The sequence below is a fragment of the Nematolebias whitei genome, chromosome 10 (genome assembly GCF_014905685.2).
Source record: "Nematolebias whitei isolate Nwh7 chromosome 10, NemWhi1, whole genome shotgun sequence".
Classification (NCBI taxonomy): domain Eukaryota; kingdom Metazoa; phylum Chordata; class Actinopteri; order Cyprinodontiformes; family Rivulidae; genus Nematolebias; species Nematolebias whitei.
Genome location: NC_056507.1, coordinates 1303400 through 1303902, shown reverse-complemented (window position 1 = coordinate 1303902; position 503 = coordinate 1303400). Strand labels below are relative to the sequence as shown.

Below are 503 nucleotides of genomic sequence, written 5' to 3'. Positions count from 1 at the left end.
TTGGTCCCTGGAGGACAGTGGGACAGGTTACAGGACGCTGTTGGTCCCTGGAGGACTGTGGGGCAGGTTACAGGACGCTGTTGGTCCCTGAAGGACTGTGGGACAGATTACAGGACAGTGTTGGTCCCTGGAGGACTGTGGGACAGGTTACAGGACACTGTTGGTCCCTGGAGGACTGTGGGACAGGTTACAGAAGGATGTTCGTCCCTGGAGGACTGTGGGACAGGTTACAGGACGCTGTTTGTCCCTGGAAGACTGTGGGACAGGTTACAGGAGGATGTTGGTCCCTGGAGGACTGTGGGACAGGTTACAGGACGCTGTTGGTCCCTGGAGGACCGTGGGACAGGTTACAGGAGGATGTTGGTCCTTGGAGGACTGTGGGACAGGTTACAGGACACTGTTGGTCCCTGGTTACACACTGGGTACAGACTGGTTACAGACTGGTTACACACTGGGTACACACTGGGTACAGACTGGTTACTCTAAACTGGTTACACACTGGG

At 55.9% G+C, this 503-nt stretch overlaps 1 protein-coding gene across 2 annotated transcripts in view; it reads left to right on the top strand.

Annotated features, from left to right (window-relative positions):
* LOC119416047 (suppressor of tumorigenicity 7 protein homolog) overlaps positions 1-503 on the top strand; it is a 78905-nt gene that overhangs the window by 851 nt on the left and 77551 nt on the right. The window lies entirely within an intron of this gene.